The 26,357-nt window shown below is 43.4% G+C and overlaps 1 protein-coding gene across 1 annotated transcript in view; it reads right to left on the reverse strand.

The window, feature by feature from the left end:
* Positions 1 to 26,357, reverse strand: part of RAB27B (RAB27B, member RAS oncogene family) — a 219,707-nt gene that overhangs the window by 103,865 nt on the left and 89,485 nt on the right. Inside the window, exon 2 of the mRNA XM_066602519.1 lies at positions 17,780 to 17,827. The gene's annotated coding sequence lies outside the window, so the exon portion shown is untranslated. The remainder of the gene's footprint in view (positions 1 to 17,779; positions 17,828 to 26,357) is intronic.

Genomic DNA, 26,357 nt, shown 5'->3' on the forward strand with positions numbered 1-26,357 from the left:
TCTTGTACATAGGGAACAGTATTATAGTAGGTATATTCTTGTATATAGGGGGCAGTATTATAGTAGTTATATTCTTGTACATAGGAGGCAGTATTATAGTAGGTATATTCTTGTATATACAGGGCAGTATTATAGTAGGTATATTCTTGTATATAGAGGGCAGTATTATAGTAGGTATATTCTTGTATATAGGGGGCAGTATTATAGTAGTTATATTCTTGTACATAGGAGGCAGTATTATAGTAGGTATATTCTTGTATATACAGGGCAGTATTATAGTAGGTATATTCTTGTATACAGAGGGCAGTATTATAGTAGATATATTCTTGTACATAGGGGCAGTATTATAGTAGTTATATTCATGTACATAGGGGGCAGTATTATAGTAGTTATATTCTTGTACATGGGGGCAGTATTATAGTAGTTATATTCATGTACATAGGGGGCAGTATTATAGTAGTTATATTCATGTACATAGGGGGCAGTATTATAGTAGTCATATTCTTGTACATAGGGAGCAGTATCATAGTAATTATATTCTTATACATAAGAGGCAGTATTATAGTAGTTATATTCCTGTACATAAGAGGCAGTATTATAGTAGTTATATTCTTGTACATAGGAGGCAGTATTATAGTAGTTATATTCTTGAACATAGGGGACAGTATTATAGTAGTTATATTCTTGAACATAGGGGACAGTATTATAGTAGGTATATTCTTGTACATAGGAGGCAGTATTCTAGTAGATATATTCTTGTACATAGGAGGTAGTATTATAGTAGTTATATTCTTGTACATAGGGGGCAGTATTATAGTACTTATATTCTTGTACATAGGAGGCAGTAAATATAGCAGTTATATTCTTGTACATAGGAGCAGTATTATAGTAGTTATATTCTTGTACATAGGGGGCAGTATTATAGTAATTATATTCTTGTACATAGGAGCAGTATTATAGTGGAGATATTCTAGTAAATAGCAGGTAATATTCTAAGTTATATTCTTGTACATAGTGGGCAGTATTATAGTAGTTAGATTCTAGCACATAAGAGGCGGTATTATAGTAGTAATATTCTTGTATATAGGGGGCAGTATTATAGCAGTTATATTTCTTGTATATTGCATTGAGTATTATAGTAGTTCCATTCTTGTACATGGCAGCAGTATTTTAGTAGTTATATTCTTCTATATAAGAGCAGCATTATAGTAGTTCTATTCTTGGGAATGATAGACACAGAAAAAATGTATTATGTTGTAAGCAGGCGATTGTGGATCAATAAACCTTCATTACTTACAGTCTTCGCAAGAACCTATTGTCCAAGGACAGCAAAATTTCACACAAATATCTCTCTCTATTGCTCGTAATGGAATTCTGCTTCTATTAAACAGAGGCTTATAGCATACGAACATAGGAAGGAAAAAGTGATTTACAATCTCACAATCAATTTATGTTTAGGAGTTGCATGTAGAAGCTAATGCAGCATTTAAGAGGCAAGTGGGGTCTTAAAAGGGCTATTAAGCTGTGAAGATTGATGATCTATCCTCAAGATAAGTCATCAGTTGCTAATTGGCAGGAGTCTCCTGCCCGTATATCATGAGCAGTTATTGCCATAGAGATGAATGGGAGAGTGTGTGTGCAGATCGGGCTGAAAACAGTCACGCTGTGTGCATGCGTCAGCTTTGTTGGGACACAGCTCTGGATAGGGGCGCCAGGTGACTATTAAACACCGCTCGCCGGACTCCCCATTCCCTGACATTTGAGCTTCACAACCTAGTTTATAGGGTTCAAAGGTCATGACAGATTCATCTTAAGCTCCCATTATCAGTTGGCTCTTCTACCAGAAATCAAATATGGTGGAATACCCAAGGTTAAACTGGCCGACCAGAGCAAAAACAGGATCCTGAAGCAAGCCCAGGTTCTGATGAAGTATCATGGCCTAATCACAGCTCAACCAGTAAACTTCAATGTACAAACAAAAAGTGGAACGTATTGGAGGTTTTTCACTTTTAGTCTATGCAGTCCATAATCATCTGAACAGACTGGTGGGGTCTATATAGCCTAAAGCTATATGCGACCTAGTCTAGGTAGAGAACATTTTAGACTTCTAATTCTGGTTGTACATACTGCTTCCCATGTACAAGAGAGTGGTCTTCTCTTAAATCTGATGATTGGACCTTCAAGATCTCCAATTAAAATGTTGGATATCATCCACCACTGGTTACTTACAGCCAATCCAAAGATATCACCAGTCCACCACTTCCTTAGTAGAATTACTTCCATAGGTATTACACACAGAAAATCTTCAAAAAGATAAAATAAGCAAATTACAATAAACAGGTATAAATACTCTATGTTTAACACTTAGAGGGGAAAATCAATGTTGATTATTGAAGAACTTCAATCATCTCTGAGGTCCTATTATTTTTGTCCACGTAGAAACATTTCTAGAACGTGGGAGTGTCGAGCTCTTGCCAGATATTTAGTCAATAAACAATTAATGAAGATGCTTAATATAAGTTATAGACCTGCAAGCTTGGCCGGTTAATCAACATTTTGCTAAAAAAAAAAAAGTTTATGATGCAGACAAGAAGCCAATAAATTTTCTGCTTACAAAGTAAAGTTCTAGGTGAATTCAATTATGGCTGAAGTGTTTGGTCATTTTCTACCACTTAAAGTTATACTGAGAACATTGGAAATGTCATTTTGTTTTGAGTAATCTCCTAGAGGTCCATATTGGCTAACCAGAACTGACAGTGAACTGTACATGATCAATTTATCTCCTCTATATACTACCAAAATGCTGCCGCCTATGTAAAGGAGTATAGCTACTATAATACAGGACCCTATGTACAAAAAAACAACAACTAAAATACTGCCTCCTATGTACAACAATATAACTACTATAATACTGCTCCTATGTACAACAATATAACTACTATAATACTGCTCGTATGTACAAGAATATAACAACTATAATACTGCCCCCTATGTACAAGAATATAACTACTATAATACTGCCCACTATGTAAAAGAATATAACAACTATAATACTGCCCCCTATGTACAAGAATATAACTACTATAATACTGCTCCTATGTACAAGAATATAGCGGCTATAATAATGCCTCCTGTATACAAGAATATACCTACTATAATATTGCTCCTATGTACAAGAATATAACTACTATAATACTGCACACTATGTACAAAAATATAGCAACTCTAATACTGCCCCCTATGTACATGAATATAACTACTATAATACGGTCACCTATGTACAAGACTATAACTACTATACTACTGCTCCCTATGTACAAGAATATAACTACTATAATACTGACTCCTATGTACAAGAATATAACTACTATAATACTGCTCCCTATGTACAAAACTATAACTACTATAATACTGCCCCCTATGTACAAGAATATAACTAGTATAATACTGCTCCTATGTACAAGAATATAGCTGCTATAATAATGCCCCCTATGTACAAGAATATAACTACTATAATATTGCTCCTATGTACAAGAATATAACTACTATAATACTGCACACTATGTACAAAAATATAGCAACTATAATACTGCCCCCTATGTACAAGAATAGAACTGCTATAATACTGTCTCCTATGTACAAGAATATAACTACTATAATACTGCCCCCTATGTACAGGAATATAACTACTATAATACTGCCTCCTATATACAAGAATATAACTACTATAATACTGCTCCCTATGTACAAGAATATAACTACTATAATACTGCTCCCCAATGTACAAGAATATAACTACTATAATACTGCCCCCTATGTACAAGAATATAACTGCTGTAATGCTGCCCCCTATGTACAAGAATATAGCTACTATAATACTGCCCCCTATGTACAAGAATATAACTACTATAATACTGCCCCCTATGTACAAGACTATAACTACTATAATACTGCCCCCTATGTACAAGAATATAACTAGTATAATACTGCTCCTATGTACAAGAATATAGCTGCTATAATAATGCCCCCTATGTACAAGAATATAACTACTATAATATTGCTCCTATGTACAAGAATATAACTACTATAATACTGCACACTATGTACAAAAATATAGCAACTATAATACTGCCCCCTATGTACAAGAATAGAACTGCTATAATACTGTCTCCTATGTACAAGAATATAACTACTATAATACTGCCCCCTATGTACAGGAATATAACTACTATAATACTGCCCCCTATGTACAGGAATATAACTACTATAATACTGCCTCCTATATACAAGAATATAACTACTATAATACTGCCTCCTATGTACAAGAATATAACTACTATACTACTGCCCCCTATGTACAAGAATATAACTGCTGTAATGCTGCCCCCTATGTACAAGAATATAGCTACTATAATACTGCCCCCTATGTACAAGAATATAACTACTATAATACTGCCCCCTATGTACAAAAATATAACACTATAATACTGCCCCCTATGTACAAGACTATAACTACTATAATACTGCCCCCTATGTACAAGACTATAACTACTATAATACTGCCTCCTAAGTACAAGAATATAACTACTATAATACTGCCCCCTATGTACAAGAATATAACTACTATAATACTGCCCCTTATGTACAAGACTATAACTACTATAATACTGCCCCCTATGTACAAGAATATACCTACTATAATACTGCTCCTATGTACAAGAATATAACTACTATACTACTGCCCCCTATGTACAAGAATATAACTACTATAATACTGCCCCCTATGTACAAGACTATAACTACTATAATACTGCCCCATATGTACAAGAATATAACTACTATAATACTGCCCCCTATGTACAAGACTATAACTACTATAATACTACTCCTATGTACAAATATATAACAGAGGATGGGTCATCAATGTTATTGCCCTGGAAATCTATGGTAAGTTGACTCTTCTATTTTGAGAATCACATTGCACTATGTTTAGGGCACTTTCCAGGGAAATAAACTACGCTCATAAATGTCACTGAAGAGTATTTGCCATCTCCTGGGGGAATGATACATCTCGTTTCATTATAAATCTAGTGTTGCTTGAACCATATGGGCCGAGGGGACTTCTGCAGGTTTTTGTATATTAATTTATTGTCGAGATGAGAGAAAATGAAACATAAAAGACAACCATCAGATGAGGCTTACAGCTCGTTACATCTTCCTTTACTAAACTAAAAGGAAAAATGTAGCCTCTTTGTATAATAATCTAACTATCTAATGTTCTAAACAGTCATATCATTTTGACTCCACTAAAAATCATGTTTAAAAGCCATAAAAGCTACTGCCATATCACAATCTTACTAGCAGAAAATCATACAACAGAATAGGATCGACGATTTCTTTTTGAGCGGCATTATTTCCCAATACCTACTCTGCAGTCCTAAAGTAATACAAATTGACAAGGCCCATAAAATACAGCCAAACACATCTCAAAATAATACTGTCATACAGTGCTGAGCCAAGCAGTAGCCACAGCAGCATATACAGATGTAGCAAAGTTTAAGTTGAGCCAACGCATTTGTTACATCTGCATCATAGTACCATACATTTCCTAAAAAGGATAGGGCCTGTCCCATAGAAGTGAATAGAGCAGTGATCAAGCAAGCGCACCCCTACTCTATTCACATGGGTCATTCGAGTGCGCCAGTGTCAGTATCCCTGGGGGATAAACATCTTTAAAGGGCAAACCAATTTAAAGGGCTTCTTCCACCTTAGACATTTATAACACATCCACAGGATAAGCCATAAATATATAGGTAGCGGTTCCTAAAGTGGGACTCGCATCTAACGGTCCTTTTGCTCCAGTAGACGAGAGCCAACCAACGAGAGTCTAATTAAGAATATGCAGGACGAAGATTGGTTAATGAGTTCATTCATCCCACTTAGAGAATCCTGGCTCTCGGCAGCACATCCCCCACTTCACATGGGAGGTGTGCAGCCAGGGATGATTATTTGGGGCTGCATAAATGAGGTCAGCTGATGAACGAGCAGTCACAGTTTTCTATGGGCCGATAGGCAAACGAGCATTCGTATGAATGTGCATGCCCAATATCAGCCTGTGTTAAGAACCTTATCCCCAGAATCGGATGACCATACCATCTCCAAATGTAAGGAGGGCTGAGCAACTCCCATTCTGAAGACAGGTGCAGTTTGCTGTGGACATGCCATTAATGTCTAAGTTGAGAATACCCCTTTAACGATACTTGCACACGAAAATATTTTGAAATGGCATTCACTTGAATGGATGTATGCACATCGGCTTTTTTAATGGGATGCAGCATATCCAATTCTTGAGCCAAAATAGCCTATATACTGTTTGGTCCAATACATCGGGCACACTGACAAGAACCTCAGGCGCAATTTTTTACTCAGTCCGTGTGCAAGTAGTCCAATTAGTCTGTCCTGTTCATTTCTAAGGCTGATTATGACTCTGCTTAGCAATACCCTGGCTTGTAATTCTTTACACTTCTCAGGTCTTGCCTACGAGAGGCTTTTGTATGGCCTGGAACTTCGGTACCGAACCATAGGTCCAATTTGAAGCTCCTGGTACCCAATGCAAGATCTGCAACAGGGCCTCCACGACCATATTGCATTTAGGATACTGGTGTTTCATGTGGTAGAGGGTGCCTTTGGGGTGCTCGGAAACATCAGGGCCCTGACACAACTTCTACCTCTGAAACCCTATAGCTAGGCGCCTGCATCCAGCTTAGAAAGTTCCTAATATAAAGACTGCCAGTTTAGCGATCACCACAGTTTTTGTAACACAAGGGAAGAAGAACCTTGTACATGGCAATAATAAAAAAAAGTCATAATACGCGGAGCATATAATTTAAAATACAATGAGAAGAAATAAGGCAATTTCTGACAATGCGAAAATGATTATCTTCAGAGACACCTGTTAGTCTGCTACTACATTTTCCTGGAAATGAAGATGTAATGAATTCGGTCGCTGCCGCCGTTGTTATCCGCAACTTCTCAATTATTCTAATTAACCTGCCACTTTCCTATTAGATATTCCTAAATACTCTCTGCACCTTCAGAAACAAGTCACCTGTGTAGGCTTTACCTCTTCCTGCCTGACAAATCGAATTCTTCCATCTGCTGCATAAAAACAAATCACAGCGCCAAAAAGGTGATGAAATAATATGTCGAATTTTATTGCTGTGTACAGTAGGATGGGCCCCCGATGGACTGATCCAACGCAGTATATATGGATGGGTTACACAATGGAGCTTTTTAACCCCTTAAGGATCAGGTTGTTTTGTACCTTAAGGATCAGACACTTTAGCAATTTTACCCATGTGGCGGTTTCACTGCCCTATTTTATTTCCTTCAGCTACCAAAATTATTTTTGCTGCGTTTTTTTTTCCCCATGACACATATACAGCTATTTTTTTAAATATATTTTTCACAGACTTTTTTTTTGTTTTATTAAAAGGTAAAAACTTAAAATAAAATTTTAATATTTATAGTTGTTTTTTTTTTAAATTAGTATTTACGCTAAAATGAAGTAAAGGAATGGGTTTCTCGTTTTGTTTCGGCTGTATTGATATATAGTAATATGTATGGTTTGGGATTACAGGGCGCATACGGTGACGGTTTTGGTTGGCGTCGGCTTTGGATTATTTTCTTTTTTATGTGTATACTAGCTGATATACCCGGCTTTGCCCGAGTTAATTTGATACAGGTGTTTATGTGTTGTTCGCATGAAATTAGATTCTAGTCAAGCTGCATATACTGATGTCCTTCTTCAGCATGTGCCACCCCTCACACTCCCCTCACTTAGGACCTAAAGAATGCTTGTGCCAAATGTCACGCTTGTACGACACCAGGAAGATACATTACATAGGGGTGGATTTACTTTTGCACTTAGCATTGAATAATCGAGTTGTGACCCCTTTAATTTTCCTATTTAGGACCTAAAGAATGCTTGTGCCAAATTTCATGTTTGTAAGACACAGGGAGGTTAGAGAATTAGATTAGGTACATCACATAGGGGTGCCAATACGTTTGCATTTAGCATAGAATCATAGAATGGTAGAGTTGGAAGGGACCTCCAGGGTCATCGGATCCAACCCCTGCTCAGTACAGGATCACTAAATCATCCCAGACAGATATTCGTCCAGCCTTTGTTTGAACACTTCCATTGAAGGAGAACTCACCACTTCCCGTGGTAACCTCTTCCACTCATTGATCACCCTCACTGTCTAATATCTAATTTGTGTCTCCTCCCTTTCAGTTTCCTCCCATTGCTTCTAGTCTTTCCTTGCACAGATGAGAATAGGGCTGATCCCTCTGCACTGTGACAACCCTTCAGATATTTGTAGACAGCTATTAGGTCTCCTCTCAGCCTTCTTTTTTGCAAGCTAAACATTCCCAGATCCTTTAACCGTTCCTCGTAGGACATAAGTTTCAGACTGCTCACAATTCTGGTAATTCTTCTCTGAACTCGATCCAATTTGTCTGTCTTTTTGAAAGTGGAGTGCCCAGAACTGGACACAGTATTCCAGATGAGGTCTGACTAAAGAAAAGTAGAGGGGGGGGATAATAACCTCACGTGATCTAGACTCTATGCTTCTCTTAATACATCCCAGAATTGGGTTTGGTTTTTGGCTGCTGCATCACATTGTTGACTCATGTTCAGTCTATGATATATTAGTATACCCAAGTCTTTTTCACATGTGCTGCTGCTTAGCCAAATTCCACCTGTGCTTTTTTCATTTTTCTTGCCCAGATGTAGTACTTTGCATTTCTCCTTGTTACATACCATTCTGTTTAGTTGTCGCCCACTGTTTAAACTTTTCCAGATCTTTTTGAATATACACACACACACACACACACACAGATATATATATATATATATATATATATATATATATATATATATATATATAAATAATTATTTAATTCTGTAATTGTGCTTTACTTGTTTATATAATAATTTTTTTACTACCTATGTCCCCCATGACATCATATAAGACCTCTGGGGGACATTCACGTGGTTTTTTCCCACTGTGGATAGGGCAGTTACAGTTGCAAGGGAAAACATTCCCTGTAGTGACAATAGTCAATGGCAGAGGTGATCAGGTTCTGCTAAGACCCTGCAGCTCTGCTGTAGCAGGGGATCCCAGCAGTTACGTGACTGCTGGTTCGCGTACTGAAGGTTATACTTCCACTTTAGTACATATAGCGTTCATTGAGTGCTGTGTACTCAGGAAAGGAAAAGGCAGAAAGGGTGACTAACAGCTGACAACCCGATACGCTTTTGATTGATTGAAGAAGCAGAGGCTTTAAATCCCTGCCATATTTTTACTATTGGCTGGGATTAAGCCCAGGACTAAGTGCTGTAAATTTACTGTGCTTGGTCCTTAATGGGTTAAAGGAGTTATCTGGAGACAATTACTGGCCATTATTTAGTCTGGATCCAGCGGTGCAGACACCTCCACTTCTAACCCATGTAACAGGGAGTCTTCAACCTACTCTCCTTTTGGGATGTCTTTGCAGAGGAACTGGCTGCTTGACTCAATTCAATAACTAAGTCAGCAGCCTTCTCTATGAAAGGGTTCCTTGGTTCGAGGCCCTCAGACAGAATCGAGGATGGTGGGGCTAACTTCAGACTGGCCCTCCTGGTGGGGGCCAGCAGGAACCGCCAACAAGGAGGATGGACACTTCTCTCTGACTATGCTACCAACCCATACTGGTCATAACAAGAGGCTCCGACCCTGCACCTGATCATGACATCATCATCATCACCTTGTTCACTTTCATTTCTTTGTTTGTAAATATTGTTCATTTGGTTACTCCATCTGGTGCATCCTATTCTGAATTCTGCGTGGTAACACCACCACCTGCAACATTGCCACAGTCGGACCCAGACACTTATCTTGGATGGAGAAGACATTGTTTGGTGGGACAACTCCGTTGTTTTAACGTTCCGGTAGCACCAAGGATAGCGGAGTGATAGGGAGGGGGTAGGTGGTAACTTATCGTAGCAGTAGGACACCATACGTTTATCTCGTCCACAGGATCTACAAAATCATGGACAACGCCTTGGACAAACACAGATATCCAGCTCAGATTTAGGTTTCTGATGTCATACGAGGTCATCGATTCAGGGCATTGCTATCGCAGTCTTACGTTTCTTGGTACTCAGCCGGTAGTTTTAGGTACTCGGGGTCACCATCATCTTCTTGCATGCTCCATAACCAGTAGGATTGCTTTTTAGTGATGTCATGCATCATGAAGCCCTCGCACAGCATGAGCCGCGGTTTTCTATTGACTCCATGTAGTGATAGATTAAGGCCGACAGCGAATTTGATGTGAACAGTTTAATCTGCATAATATAGAAATTCTCGAGTCATGTGCAGAGTCTTTTCCGCCTCTTGCATCTCCTCCGGTCAGACCCTGGCGTGTCATGTGCTTTGTATTCCAGATCCTGTCAAGTTTAAAAGGTTTCCCAACCTGTGGGCATCTGTGCAGGCGCGGGACTAATCACATTAACCCCGAACACGCTACAGTTCTGCCTGACATCAAACTCTTATCTGACGTGCATTGTGATAATCCAGACTGACCGCTCCATGCCATCCAGAGAGACACATGCCCGGTCCTACACTACTGCCCAGCTGGTGGTGCATTGTGGGATTAGCAAACATGGCGCGACTGCTGCAGATTTCGACTCCATAACCGGCCATGTATAGATGCAGATTTTCGTGCAGAATTTTTAGGGGAATCTTGCAGAAATAATTCGGGACTTTCGCACAGGATGGAAGAGGTCGCACGACTTAGCACAGGCTGCTGTCAATTCCGCACAAAAAAAATGTACAGGCTAGCTGCATGCAGAACTGAAAAGGGCTTAAAAACCTGCCTGCAAGTTTGCATCAAATCCGTCACCATAAATCACACAGTATACATTATTTTACCGTATCCCTTTGCATAGGTAAGTGCAACAGACAGCAGACTATCCAACAGAAGCAGCACATGCCCACCCAGAGTATGACAAGTGGACGCTCATTGCAATGCACTAGGTGTATTGACCCCTATAGATACATTTAGGATATTTGCGGGTCACTTTCCCAGACTCTGTTCAGACCAACATCATGGCTTATGTTCATTAAGAAGTTATGACCTTTATGTAGGAATCAGTTTTCAAATAGATCTCATTGAGCATACATTGTAAAACCAGTGAGGTCACAGTACAGAGATAATGAGGTCACTGCTCATGGAGTAAATTGCACTAGAAAGTTGTGAAACATGCTTTGTGCAACATTTACGGTTTTAGACACTTTTGGAAGCTTATTCGACAAAGGGGCATTCCTGCATGGAAAAGGAGGTGTGGCCTAAATGCAACACTGTGCAACAAAATTTGCACCAAAAATTCTTTCAAATCTTGGTGCAATTTTTGACATAAATAAAATCAACTAATAGGTTGTATAAAGTTAGACCAGTCTACAGACTAATAAATCTGTTACTATTTAAGACTGTCTGGTTTAAGTTTTCACTGTCTATCTATCAGACAGGTTTAGTGAATCTTTTCCAGTGATGTCACAGTACAGGGATGATAAGCACAGTGATGTCACAGTACAGGGATGATAAGCACAGTGATGTCACAGTACAGGGATGATAAGCACAATGATGTCACAGTACAGGGATGATAAGCACAGTGATGTCACAGTACAGGGATGATAAGCACAGTGATGTCACAGTACAGGGATGATAAGCACAGTGATGTCACAGTACAGGGATGTGAGCACAGTGATGTCACAGTACAGGGATTATAGGCACAGTGATGTCACAGTACAGGGATATGAGCACAGTGATGTCACAGTACAGGGTTATGAGCACAGTGATGTCACAGTACAGGGATGTGAGCACAGTGATGTCACAGTACAGGGATTATAGGCACAGTGATGTCACAGTACAGGGATTATAGGCACAGTGATGTCACAGTACAGGGATATGAGCACAGTGATGTCACAGTACAGGGATATGAGCACAGTGATGTCACAGTACAGGGTTATGAGCACAGTGATGTCACAGTACAGGGATGATAAGCACAGTGATTTAAAAAAAATGAGACTGGCAGCATGCAGTGCAATAGAAGGACACGGATTACTTACCGGTAGTCCCTTTTCCAGGAGTCATCACGACGGCCCCATTACATATGGAGGTTGCCCTCTGACCCAGGTAGGGACAGGAAGAGTTTAAAAGCACCTCCCTTTCCACCCATGCTTCAGTGACTTATAAATCATTACGGTGGACAATGTTTACTAAACCAAATTTTACCTTTATTCGGTCATATTTACATTTGAAGAACATAAATTATTCTTAAAGGGGAGGGAACTATGGGCCGTCGTGATGACTCCTGGAAAAGGGACTACCGGTAAGTAATCCGTGTCCTTCCAGAGCGTCATCCCGACGGCCCCATTACATATGGAGTATACCAAATTATACGTGGCCCTAGGGTGGGACTACTGCCTGAAGGACTTTACGTCCGTAACTCAGGTCTTTGTCCGACTGGACGTTAACCCTGTAATGTCGGGTAAATGTATGTATACTCGACCGGGTCGCCGCCTTGCAGATCTGCTCGGCAGACGCCTGGCCTTTTTCTGCCCAAGAGGAGGAAAGAGAGCGAGTGGAGTGAGCTCTAATTTTTCCCGGAGGGTCGAGACCCCTGGCTTTATATGCCTCTTGGATGGCAGTCTTGATCCACCTCGCAATGGTGCTCTTAGTTGCCGTCTTTCCTTTTAGGTCCCAGGTAGGAAAGGTTTCTCTAACAAAGGGTCGAAGCCGTTCTGCCCCTTTGAGAAACCTACGCACCCAGCGGTGTTCTGCCAAGGGAAAATCTAGATAGGACCCTAGTGCTGCTGTATGGACTTTAAGGGTTCTAGGACTAAGGCCTTTTTCTAGGCCTGCCTGCAAAAATTCCAGGATTACGGGAATGTCAATTCCTGGGATTTTCCCTGGCTCTATTTTACAGAACTCTGTGAATTTTTTCCATATCCTATCGTAGATGGCTATCGTGATAGGTTTACGGCTTTTTGTTAGGGTAGTAATTACATTATGGGAGAGTCCCTTCCCACGCAGTATCATGCTTTCAGCATCCATGCTGCTAGCTTCAATTTCTCGACCCCTGGGTATGTTAGTGGGCCCTGGAGGAGAAGATCTTCTACGGCTGGTAGTAGGAATGGACCCTGGATCGCCAAGGCTTTTAGCAGGGGATACCAGGGCCTTTTGTCCCACATAGGGGCAACTAGTATGACTGACGCCCGGCTGGTTTGGATTTTCCTGAGGGTGCGGGGGATCAGTGGGAAGGGAGGAAAGGCGTAGGCTAGGTCCATGTCCCAGCTTTGGGACAGGGCGTCTACCCCGCGTGGATTGTCTCTGGGGTTCAGCGAGTAAAAGTCCTGGCACTTTGAATTTCTCTTCGTGGCGAACAGGTCTATCTGCGGTTCTCCCCACTGGCAGATTAGTTGGTCGAAGACTCGCTGATTCAGTCCCCATTCTCCTGGATGGATGCTCTGTCTGCTCAGGAAGTCGGCAGCGACGTTTGTGGACCCTTTTAAGTGGATCGCTGAGAGGGACAGCACGTTGGATTCCGCCCAGCGGAGTATCTCTGTTGCCAGTCGTTGCAGGTGCGGGTGTCGCGTTCCCCCCTGGTGACGAACAAATGACAGAGCTGTCATATTATCGGTTAGGATTTTGACATGCCTTCCTTTTATAAGGGGTTCTGCCGCCTGAAGGGCTTCCCAGATTGCCCTTAGTTCTCTGAAATTGGATGAGCGTTTAGCTACTTGGGGGTCCCAAATCCCCTGTAGATTTTGGTCGGCTACTTGGGCTCCCCATCCCGTTTTGCTGGCATCTGTTGTGATGGGTACGGTAGATTCTTGTGACCAAGAGGTACCTTTGCTTAGGTTCCTCTGTGAGGTCCACCAGCGTAGGGACTCTTTGACTCGGACAGACAGGCTCACCTTCTTATCCAGGGATGTCTGCCGTTTGTCCCAGTTGGCAAGGATAAATCCTTGTAATTGCCGGGTATGGGCCTGTGCCCATGGGACTATCTGAATGCAAGCCGTCAGGATGCCCAGCACCTTCATTGTTTCTCTAATGGAAACCGCCGTAGCCTGACAGAAGGATTTTACTCTTTGGGTGAGGTCTTCCTTCCTAGATGATGGAAGCCGGGATTCCTGGATGTGGGAGTCTAGTAATACTCCCAGGTACACCTTTTGTGTACCAGGGTTCAAGTCGGACTTCTGCTTGTTCACTATCCACCCTAAACTGTTTAGGGTGGATAAGACCATGGATAGGTCTATACGCATGGTCTTCTCCGTCCTTGACACCAACAAAAAGTCATCCAGATACGGAAATATGCGGATCTGATTCCGCCTGAAGTAGGCTACCATCTCTATAACGATTTTCGTGAATACCCGAGGGGCGGTGGAGATTCCGAATGGAAGGGCCGTGAATTGGTAATGTTGGATCTTGTCTCCCTCCCGCAGAGCAAACCTCAGGTACTTGTGATGGGCTGCCGTTATTGGGACATGGTAATATGCATCTTTAAGATCTATGGTGCACATTACACTATCTCGATCTATTAGTGGGACGATGGATCTTACTGTTTCCATCTTGAATTTTTTGTACGAGATAAATTGATTTAGGGCTTTAAGATTAAATATAGTCCTAATGGAACCATTCGGTTTTTTTATTAGAAATAGGGGGGAATAGAATCCCTCACCCCTTTCGTAATCGGGGACTTGTGTAATGACCCCTAGGTCCTTAAGTTCCTGAACGCCTTTTATGAGGTTCCCTTGTTCCTGTAGGGACCCCGGGGAGGTTATAAGGAATCTCCTAGGGGGTAGCGAGTGGAATTCAATTTGGTACCCTGCTTCGATTATTCGGAGTACCCAGGGGTTAGACGTTACCCCTTGCCACTGGCTTAGATAGCCCGCTAATCTACCCCCTGTTTGTTCAGGGGAGGGTTGGACTTCCTTACCCCGACCTCCCTTGGGGTACGACCATCTTCCAGTCTTCCCTTTCCCTTTAACTTCGGGAGGAGGCTGGCGCATCCTCTTCGGGAAGGATGGTTTCCTGAAAGGTTGTCTGTCAGGCAGGGTTTTACTCTTGTCGCCGACTTTTTCCAGGATTTTGTCCAGGACGGGCCCAAACATATATTCCCCTTGGAAGGGGATGGCGCAGAGCTTATTTTTGGATGTAATGTCTGCGGCCCAAGTCTTCAGCCATAGTGCCCTTCTCGCTGAGTTGCTGAGGACTCCGGTTTTTGCCCCGTATCTTACCGTTTCCGCTGATGCGTCAGCCAGGAAGGCGGTAGCCATTTTTAAGAGGGGGAGACAGCTGGCCAACTCCTCTCTGGGGGCCCGATCCTTTATGGAGGCTTCTAGCCTGTTTAGCCAGAGCGCCATGGATCTAGCCACTGAGGTTGAGGCTATGTTAGCCTCGATGGTGAGGGATGTTGCCTCCCAGGCTTTCTTCATTAATCCGTCGATTTTTTTATCCATCGGATCGGATAGCTGGGAGGTGTCCTCGAAGGGCAAGAGGGTCTTCTTGGCCACTTTTGCGATCTGGATGTCCACCTTGGGGGTTTCCCTGTACAGGCGGACGTCCTCGGTAGCGAATGCGAGCCGGTTTCGGATCTCTTTTGGAACAGTGATCCTTTTTTCCGGTTCCTGCCATTCATCTATGATCACTTGCTGCAGCGTCTGGTTGACTGGGAACATGATCTTTCTTCTAGATCGGAGGCCGCCAAACATCTCATCCTGGATTGTTCTCGGCGGGTTATCTTCCTCAATTTGCATTGTTTCCCTCACCGCCTTGATGAGGTGCGCAATGTCGTTTGATGAGAAGTAATATTTCTTCTCGTCTTCTATGGGAACCGGTGGGTCCTCTAATTCCCCTTCGGATAGGAGCTCCAGCGATTCACCGGAGATCGAACTCGCCGACTCGGTCTGTCTAGGTCTTTTAGGGACCCGTGACGGACCTGGCTGGGCCTGGGGAAGGGACGCCATGGAAGCCTGCAGCTCTTCCCTTATCATGCAGCGGATATCGGATTTGAATGCTGCTTTCTCCTCTGCGAGAATTTTCCCCGTGCATCTGTGAAGGCAGAGCAATTCACTGTTATAGCAGTGCAAGCGTTGGATTCAGGAGCATTACTTGCGGTAATACACTCACTCCTCGCATAGGGGTTTTTTATAGCTCTCCTCGAGCCTTTTGTTGCAGAGGACGCATTTTTTCGATTTTTTCCCCGGGTCCATTTTCTTTGGACCCTCCTTATCCATCTACCCATGAAAGTGGGGGAGAGGGGAGACAAGAAAGGGAACATATATGCATCCGCTGTACAAGTGACCATTTGCGCATGTTTTGGCGTATAGCCTACTTACAGTTGGTAGGGTGTCAATCTCTCCCTCACGTGCTGAGCTGTCGCGGGTAGACATACTCACATACACTTGTCTGGCAGTCAGCAGGAACCTCCATGGAGTTTAGCCTGCTTTTATGGGGAGGATTTTCAAATTTGGCGCCATTTCCGGGTTTTCGCCGGTAGCCACGCCCCCTACGTTGTGCGCGTGACGTCACCACGCCGGATGACGTCACCGCTATGCGCCCGAGGTCCAGGGAGGCCGCCGCTGCCGTTCCCCTGCCAGGAGGAACTATCCCATCACAGCAGCGGCGGCCCGAACATGCGATCCGCGCGAGGGAGACCAGCGCTACTGGGCGACTGACGGCTCCGTCGGCAGCGCAGGTCGGGGATGCAGGGACTCTTGAGTGTGCGGCCCCGACCTCTACCCCTCCAGGGGGGCCGCACAGCGTGCGGTAAGTGTTTCTTTGCGGTAAGTCTTCTTGCCTCCGCAGCTTCCTATCTCCTGCAGCTCTGGAGCTGCTCCTCTGTCCCACCGTAGGGACAGGAAGACACTGAAGCATGGGTGGAAAGGGAGGTGCTTTTAAACTCTTCCTGTCCCTACCTGGGTCAGAGGGCAACCTCCATATGTAATGGGGCCGTCGGGATGACGCTCTGGAAAATATAATTTATTGCCCCATCACAAACATAAGACACAACATTTTGGCCTTCTTCAAGCTTAATCACCATATACATAACAAGACAATATGTATATCACATGTGCTCATCAGCACATATTTTTCTGTTTTGATAAGCACAGTACAGGGATTATAAGCACAGTGATGTCACAGTAGAGGAACGATGAGCACAGTGATGTCACAGTACAGGAGTAATAAGCACAGTGATGTCACAGTACAGGAATAATAAAATTGTACAGGGATAATAAAATGTCACAAGACCCAAACAAAGTAACAGCTCTGAAAAGATATCTGGCCACAGAAGTGAATGCAGCCTTTTAGTTGACCACTTCTGCTCTTAAAGGCAGCGATTCCAATTCCAGAAGAATGTTAGAGCATGGCTCTAGTGGTGATAATTCAGATATATATGGGTGCGGAGGACTAGTCACACCCGCCATGGTACCCAAGAATATCTGCAACATAAACTGTCACCAGTATTCCGTACAGAGCCCGAGCGCTTCAGGCTACAGACGAACGTACAGAGAATGAACTGGAAATCACATTCCATCCTGACTGGTTGCTCCGGCGACATCCCTTTTCATGGACATTCTTTTACCAAGTCTTACGTATTTTGTCATCTGCACAGCGTTTGTGTTCGTCAGAGGCTCACAAGAAATTGTATTTATTACACTTGACTTACCTTGGAATTTCACCTCGTAGCGAAGGACAGTTCAGACCCTCTGGAAATCTGTGAAAGCAAAAATGTCACACGATCAGACACATGGAGGCAGCGGGAGGTCTACTATCTGCTCACACACAGGAGGTCATACAGTCCTGGCAGTCCGCTCTTGGCTATCCTCTATCTAAATGCTATCTAGTAGTGTAATGCTTTATAATGGGATGATGGTATGTTCTGTATATATCATTACTGCATTGTGTTTGGGGCGGCCGGTATTAAAATAATTAACAGAACTTTACTTACCCCTCTACGGCTGCCGGGATCCAACGCTGCAGCCCCGCTGTGGTCCCGGTGATTGCAGTGACAGATATCGTCACAAGAAAACAGCTGACAGTTGCAGCATCACGTCCCTGAACTCCTGGCATCATGGCGCATAAAATGAGAGCGCCAATGCCAGGAGAACGAGCGGTGGCGCTACAGCGGTCACCTGATTTCCTGTGACATCATCTGTCACAGCAATCACTGGGACCACAGCGGGGCTGCAGCCTTAGATCCCGGCAGATGTAGAGGGGTACGTATAGTTCTGTATATTATTTTGAAAGAGTTGGTGGAGTTCAAGATTTCACCTTGGCGTGTTCCAAACTTAAGGCAATGATGGCAGCCGCACTGTTTAGGTCATTGGGAGCGCTAGAGATAGCCAAGTGCTTGAACTCAGCCATCTCTGGCGGGCCCATAAAAGGGAAAAGAATGAATTGTGCATGTGCAGGCACTGTCGCCAGAACTTCAGGATGTGCTGGAGGGTATAGGGGATAACTTGCTGAGACGGTAATAGGCCTTTATGCTGAATTTACACGGGCCGATCCACGGTCACGAACGTTAGTTTCCCTGATTATCGGCCCATGTAAATGTGCAAAAGATCATTCATTGGTGGATCAGTTCATTTACTCAAAATCATAAAAATGCAATGTGATAGTAGATCTGTCACTGGTCGGATGTACATATTAATTATTCATCCTCATAGAGCTGATCTGTCATTTGTTAATAGCAGTGAATAAGCACCGACATGCTTTATCAAACGGCTATTGTTATAGCAGGCCAATTTCTGGCCCTTGTAAATGGGCCCCCAGTCCAGTGTCAGGACAGCGATTCATGCTGGTCCTGGGGGCTTGAGTTCTAGCTGTATCATCGCCATCCTATCGTTCTAGTGATCATCGGCAGTCTCAGGTGTCAGACCCCTACTGATCCTAGGTAGATGGTTTATCCTATAATATTCAGCACTACTTACAGAATATAGTACAATATATACCAAAGAGCTCAGAATAAACAGGAGCCACTCAATGCTTGAGCATCTCTCCCGTTTACTGTGGATGGATGCGGGCAGACCGGAATGAGAACGGCCTGCTCCATGTCCATTCACTTGAACTTATTATCGCACAGGAGAGTTAGTCGGGCGTTAGTCCATGGGAAGGTTGTCGGGTGCTTAAGTCTTAATAGAAGATCCGTCAGTGAGAACAAAGGAGCTGTGTGCAGAGCTCAGACCACATGCTGCGCTCTGCAAACAGCTCCTGGAGACCCTTTTACATGCAAATGAAGCTAAAAAAAAGTGTTAATGGACAGTAGTGTCCATTAATAATTTGACAGTTTTAGCGATCATTTTGCTTAATCTTTCTATTGTTTGAAAGATTGTCTTTGCGTGTAAATGGGCCATTAGTTTCCCTCTGCTCTGCTGTTATCAGCCAAGTAGGAGTACAATAAAGAGGTAAACAGGCTTATTTGCTTCTGTGAAAGCTGGCTGGAAATCAATATAACCACCATTATAGCCCCCAGATTTCTTGGAGTCTTCAGTGGCGGATCAGGCGAGCTGTGCAGCGATACCTCAACTACATAATTAGTTAGATCTGCCATTCAGAACATCAGGAAGTATGGCAGAGGGACAGATTAGTGGTTATCTAGGTTTCGCAGTAACAGATATACACGCACACATGCAAACTGCAATACCAAGTGACCAAACCGCTTTCAATAAGCTCCAAAAGAGACAGCTTCCTGTTACTATAGTACGAACAGCAGCTCTTGTGAGCAAACTGCTGCTTTAATAAAGAGAAAGACTTAGAGCCCTTTACACAGGTCGATAAATCCATAGCATTTATACCCTTAGGGTACGTTCACACTGCGAATTCACCACGGAATTTTCAACAAAAAAAAAATTCAACAAAAAATAAAAAAAAAAAAAAAAAAAAAGGAGGTAGCAAAATCCATAGTTTTCTGAGACAAATCTGCCCCGGATTTTGCCCTGTCGATGGACAAAATCTGCACTTAAACTTCACATGTAGCTGATCTGCTGCACTTCGTTTCTATGTTTGAACACCCCCTCAACCCCTAAAGGACCAAGCACTGTAAATTTACGATGCTTGGTCCTGGGCTTTAATCCTGACCCATAGAAAAAATACATTGTGGGATTAAAGCTCCTGCAATCTGGCAGGAGCAGGTTGGGGTCCATAGCTGTTAGTCACAGCCAAGGACCAGGCGAGGAAGGGTCCTGCTTCTCTTTTACAGGCTATATAGTGCTCAATGTAGTGCAGAGAGAAAGCAGAAGTGTTACTTCTACAATTTGACCTGGCAATCTAGTGACCACTGGGTGCCCCGTCACAGCAGAGCTGCAGGGTCCTGGCAGACCCAGATCCGCTCTGTTCGTAACTACTGTCACTACAGGGGGGTTTTGTTTCCCTGCAACTGGGGCTCCTATGGATGCCCGAACTACAGTGGAAAAGTGTGAAATAAAAAAAAATATTAATAATAGTAATAATGTGAATGATCTCTAGATGTTAAAAAAATAGTTACAAAAGAAAAAAAAAATTAAAAAATCACAGAAGATAAAAAAAAAAATTACATATAAAAAAGAAAAATGACCCACTACCAGACGCCAAGCAAAACTATCACCCTATACTCACTATATATCTAAACCTCCAAACTAAATGAGGAACCCATTCCATTACTTTATTTTAGTGTGAATATATAAATTTTAAAAATACACAACTAAAAGTTTTTCTTCGCTTTTTACCCCCAAAAACGTAAAAAACAAAATCTGTGAAATAAAACAGCCCTATGTGTCACAAAAAACACTGCAAAAATTATTTTGATGAAGAATAAAAAAAAGGGCAATAAATGTTGTAAAATCCCTAAACACTGTCAGGTCCTTTAGGACCAAAACACTGTGGTCCATAGGGGGTTAATGGGAATCCGCGCTGCAGTCCATATGATGGCCTAGGAGTGCAGGGCCAGTCGTGGCCCCAGGGGGGATTCATTACTGGACAGTTTGTGCAAGTTGTCACTATTGTTACACATAGTTGTAAATTATAGGGGAGAGATTCAAATGGTCGCGGACAAATATGTCCACAGGACACCGAGTACATAATATAGGTTTGAACTTTCTGAGAGCATTTTAACAGAATGTCATTAATAATTATATGTGCTGTCAGATGGCGCAGACCAATGCGACGTGACAATTACAGGGTTCAGCTCCGAAGTAACAAAATGCCGCCGACACAAAGCATCTATAGGAAATCAAAAATACAGTAATATTCTAAAGCTTTAGTAAAACATGTAATTTATGGTGTCTTATTCTAATAAAGTATTTACATCACCTTTTATTTTATCTCCGTGATGTACTATTCCTCTGTTATTCCTCCTGGTATCTGATGGTTGCTCACTCAGTCAATAGATTGTGTCCCTACACAGTCAGAGCAATGACTGGCCAGCGTCAAAGTGAGTAATGATCAGCCCCCTCCACAAAGGGGATGGTAATCTTATGGTTCCGTTTATTCCAGGAGGAGTAGTAGAGGAACATCACGATGCAGAGTTCGAAGAAAAAGATGCTCCAAAATGGTTAACGTGGTTTCACACAGGCGATAAAATCACGCGATTTTCACACGATGAGAGAGTCAGTAAAAAAGCAGACTTATGAAACCAATGATTTTCAATGGTTTCCTTCCCATCTGCCATGTTTTCACTGATGCAATGTTGAGAGAACAAACAAATCGTGCCATGCTCTATCTTTCTGCTCACCAGACGTTTTATATCACCCTTTTCCCACCCATGTAAACAAGAAAAAATTAAAGTGTTTTTCCATGACTAATGTTGATTGCCCTTCCTCAGGATAGGTCATCAATATTAGATTGGTCGGGGTCTCTTGTTCAGGACCCCCGCCTATCAGCTCATCCAAGAGACCGAATCACTTGGTAATTACATCAGCTTCTTCTCAGGTCTGTGATATCATGTTAGTCAGTCACAAGGCCTGCAAGCAGATCAGCCTCATTTAAGTGAATGGGACCGAGCTGCTATACCAGGCACAGCCTCTATGAAATGTACGGCACTGTGCCTGCTATGTAGTGAAGTGGCCACAGCTCTAACTCCATTAGCTCTTTTTTCTCTGCCAACATCTTTAGACCATAAAGGAACGTGACACAAGTCTACTGTCAAGTAGGTGGTCTCCAACACTCAGCGTTAATGCCTAATATTACGTTTAATCAACATTGAGTGGCAGAGACTGTCCACTTGACAGCACATTAGTGTCAGGGTGAATTCACACGAACGTATATCGGCTCAGTTTTTACGCCGAGCCAATATACGTTGTCCTCGTGTGCGGGGGGGGGGGGAGGATGGAAGAGCTAGGAGCAGGAACGGAGCTCCTGCCCCCGCTCTGCCTCCTCTCCGCCCCTCTGCACTATTTGCAATGGGGAGAGGCGGGACGGGGCTAATCCTCCCCACTTAGCCCCGCCCCCGTCCCGCCTCCTCTCATTGCAAATAGTGCAGAGGGGCGGAGAGGGGGTGGAGAGGAGGCGGAGAGGAGGCAGAGAGGGTGCAGGAGCTCAGTTCCTGCTCCTGGCTCTTCCATCCCCCCCCCCCCCCCTGCACAGAGAGACAACGTATATCGGCTCGGCGTGAAAACCGAGCCGATATACGTTCGTGTGAATGCACCCTCAGGCTGTGAATTGAACGGAGTGAGTATAGGCGAACAAAGGGGTCTGGAAAAAAGAATTTTAAAAACTGAGGGATCCTCTTTAGGGGGTTCCCCAGGATTTTTCCTATTAATGACCCCTACCTTCAGGATCGGTCATCAATAGTTGATCGGCGGCAATCAACCAATCTGGATCCCCATCGATCAGCTGATCCCTGGACCTGCTGTCGGACAGTGCTGGAAGCAGATAGCATTCAATATAAGGAGTGCTGTGCCTGCAGTACCTAACCAAGCTGCCGCAAAGCCGACAGCGCCATCTGCTGCCAGCACTATCCACACTGACAGCAGGTCCAGGGATCAGCTGATCAGCAAGGATCCTGAATGGCGGTCATCAATAGTAAACATTCAGGCGAACCGCTTTAAGCATCTTCTGTTCATCGTACAGTCTAGTCGCGCCTCTTCGCAGCATTGAGAGAACTCACAGCTCGCATATATTATCTACACAGATTTATGCAGGATCTCCAAGAAGAGAATAAAACCCTGCGAATGTAGAAATGTGAGGCGGCCCGTCTGCTGCGTATTACATTAGAGGAAATTAAACTGGTGAAGTTTCTCCAGAATCAGCAGAAAGTCATTTCAGGGATTTCAGGAAAGAAGGTAAAACTTAATTAAAAGTGAGCAAGTGTGTAGAGGAGCCGTCGTATGTGGATTCTGATAGACCATCTAAATCGCTACTGTACACGGGAAACCCTTACCTGTACATAAGGGAATTGTATACACAGCTATTCCCTATTTGCATGCACCACCTCTCCTCCCTCCCCCCTACCACCGCACAGCACATGTATTCTCTAGGGCTGCTGTACCGCTGACACCATGGCATCTCTGCTCCATTGACAGAATACAGATGCTGTGAACCATATCTATTTTATTGACAAACCAGCCAAGAAATCTGCTTGCTCTCAGTAAATGGGAGCATTCTGGGAGCATTTACACACAGTGGCTGAAAAGCAATAGAGGCCTAACAATCCTCATAGCGGACGGTTTGTTAGAATTGCATCCTGCCTAGACAATCCTCTGTGAGATCAGTACATAAGCAACAAACATCTCCCATCCCCTCAGAGGTGTAACTTGAAGCTTCTGGGCCCCAATGCAAAAATTGTAACAAGGCCCCCAAATATAATGTCTTATTCATTGTACTGGGCTCACTATATGGAAAAAGATGTACAATGTATCAGTCTGGAGTCCGGGCTGTTTAGCTCACAGAGCATTGTCTACACTGGATACAGTTGTATCCAGTCCTCAGCTGAGAGCAGGACTAGCTATATACAATGTATCAGTCTGGAGTCCGGGCTGTTTAGCTCACAGAGCATTGTCTACACTGGATACAATTGTCTCCCCTTCTCAGCTGAGAGCAGGACTAGCTGTGTACAATGTATCAGTCTGGAGTCCGGGCTGTTTAGCTCACAGAGCATTGTCTACACTGGATACAATTGTATCCACTTCCCAGCTGAGAGCAGGACCAGCTATGTACAATGTATATTAGATTTCACCTGAAGATGCCACATTTTGGAAGAATGAATCATCAAAACTTCAGCACAACTTTTTTTCTTTGCTGAATATTTATCTGCACCCCTCCCCCATGTATTTTCTATGTAAACAAGCGATCGCAACGTCAATCCCACAGCTGGACTAATTAATCCGTAATTCACAGCTGTTCATTTCTGTATTTATAGGATACTGGTGCCAGTTCCTGCGGAGTGGTGGCAGCTGTCTGCCAGCTCACCGCACCATGCAGAAAATATGATTACGAGGTGGATATTGGAAAATGTATGACTAATGAAACATGTCAGATACCTGTCCATCAGTCTGTACTTCTTGTTCGCTACCTAAGACCCTAAGACTGGGATGCTTAATCTATCGTCTATTCAGTGAAGTGGTCTGTAGATAGAAAGATACATGATACATAGAGAGACAGAGCGACCGGCGCGAGATCCACAGAGAGATCGGCGCGAGATCCACAGAGCGACCGGCGCGAGATCCACAGAGCGACCGGCGTGAGATCCACAGAGAGATACGTGCGAGATCCACAGGGAGATACGAGATCCACAGGGAGATACGTGCGAGATCCACAGGGAGATACGTGCGAGATCCACAGGGAGATACGTGCGAGATCCACAGGGAGATACGAGATCCACAGGGAGATACGTGCGAGATCCACAGGGAGATACGAGATCCACAGGGAGATACAAGATCCACAGGGAGATACGAGATCCACAGGGAGATACGAGATCCACAGGGAGATACGAGATCCACAGATAGAGCTTTACAGCAAAATATACAAAATAACTGACTAAAGTGGCTTCACAATTCTATTTGCTTTTAGCCATAATTATTAATTAATCACCGGCCTCTCACTCTCCCTGCAAGGTAATTAATATTGACAGTCGGATTCCTCGCATCAATTTCCTCCCTGCATTATTCAGTCGATGCAATTCCTGTCACTCCGGAAACAAATTATAACAATTTCTCCTCACCCCAAACATTAATTAGTAATCTGTAATTCAGACTCACTAAACGATAATCAGACTGCAGTAATCATCCTGCGAACAGAAACTACAAATTATCCTATAGCGGAGAACGATACAGAGCTCAAGCGCCAGCGTGTACAGCAGTGGTCCGCTCCAAGCAGGAACTATAACCCCCAGCATGCCCGACAGCCAAGCAGCAACGTTTAGGCAACATTCTGAAGCAAAAGACAATTTGTTGCAATAGTTGATCTACAACTTTTCAGGGTTTGTTACTTTATTTTTTAAAAATTACAATTTTGGGGGATTAATTAAAGGGGTATTTTCACAATCACCATTTACCATCTATCCACAGAAGGCAAATACAGCGCTCGGCTATCTATCTAGGTCCGTCCCATACAGCTGAATGGTGAAGGGATGAGGAACAGGGACAAAGAACCCGCCTATTCTTGTGGGGTCCCAGGGATGAGAACCTCAGCAGACAATTAGGTCCATGATAATTGGGCTATTGGAAAAGAACTGATTAGGACCTCAATCCCATCCAACATCCAATTAGAAAATAGACATTGTGTATTCTCTCTGAGCAGCAACATTGTCGATCCTCATAAGGGCTCTGTCACACGAACGTATATCAGCCCGCCGTTTTCACAGCCGGACAATATACGCTAGGATCTGCTGTATTAGATTCCAATGCATTAGATCACATGGCCGTATTCCCGCGACGTAAGAGCTCCCAGCCAATATAGCTCCAGGCGTTTTTACGTAGGGCCCAAAAGATAGTCCAGAAACTATCTTTTGGGCCGGAATAAGTAGGCCGTTGCATGGGTTCCTATGGGAGCCAATTACAGCGTCCAGGGAAGGGAGGTGGAAGGGAGTTTAGCAGCGTGACTGCTAAACTCACTCCCTCTTCTCTCCTCCAGCTGATTGTAATGGGAGGGGGCAGGGCGGGACGGGGGTAGAGCTAAGCGGCGCCCCGCTCACCCCCCCCCCCCCTCCCATTGCTGGCTGCTGACAAGAGGCAGGGATGGGGCAGGAGCTTAGCTCCACCTGTGCCCCTCCCATTGCAAACAGCCAGAGAGGAGGAGAGAGGTGGTAAGCTGGCAAGTGGGAGGTAAGGAGC

This window comes from Eleutherodactylus coqui, chromosome 5 (assembly GCF_035609145.1).
Source record: "Eleutherodactylus coqui strain aEleCoq1 chromosome 5, aEleCoq1.hap1, whole genome shotgun sequence".
NCBI lineage: Eukaryota > Metazoa > Chordata > Amphibia > Anura > Eleutherodactylidae > Eleutherodactylus > Eleutherodactylus coqui.